Source organism: Orycteropus afer, unplaced genomic scaffold (genome assembly GCF_000298275.1).
Source record: "Orycteropus afer afer isolate SDZICR_OR568_19922 unplaced genomic scaffold, OryAfe1.0 scaffold00154, whole genome shotgun sequence".
NCBI classification, from domain to species: domain Eukaryota; kingdom Metazoa; phylum Chordata; class Mammalia; order Tubulidentata; family Orycteropodidae; genus Orycteropus; species Orycteropus afer.
Window position 1 is genome coordinate 7,638,767 of NW_006921741.1, and position 707 is coordinate 7,639,473.

Here is a 707-nt window from a genome sequence, read left to right on the forward strand (position 1 = left end):
TTTGCTCTGTAAATCTTCACCCAAATAAAAACAAATAAATTATAAAAAAAAAAAAAAAATCTTAGGGAGCACAGTTCTACTCTAACACACATGGGGTCGCCATGAGTTGGAATCAACTCTATGGAAACTGGTTATAGTAATCTCTGGTTTAATTGCTTCCAAAGTAGTTAAAGGTTTATAGCTTTAAAACACTATGGGGCAGTTCTACTCTGTCCTGTAGGTTTACTGTGGGTCAGAATCAACTCAATGGCAGTGGATTGGGTTTTTAAACTAGGTGAAAGTTTCTGTAGCTGTATTTGTTTTCTAGGGGTGCTGCAACAAAACACCACAAAATAGATGACTTAAAATGGTAGAAATTTATTGTTTTTCGATTCTGGAGTCTAGAAGTCCAAATTCAGGCTGTCAGGAGGACTTTGCCATCTCTGAAAACTTTAGGGGAATATCCTTTATTTTTCCTCCTAAACTTTGTTAGCCCCATGTGTTCCTTGGATTGTAGCTGAAGCATAACTCCATCTGTGCTTCCATCATCATATCATAGTGATACTACCTTGGAAACCCAAGGAGGGGTTGCTATGAGTCGGGTCTGACTTGATGGCACGTAACAACAGTGACAACATGCATATTGGATTAGCACCACTCTACTCCAGCATGACATCATGTTAACTAAAAACATCCTCTATTTCTGAGGAACATACATCCTAGCAGGG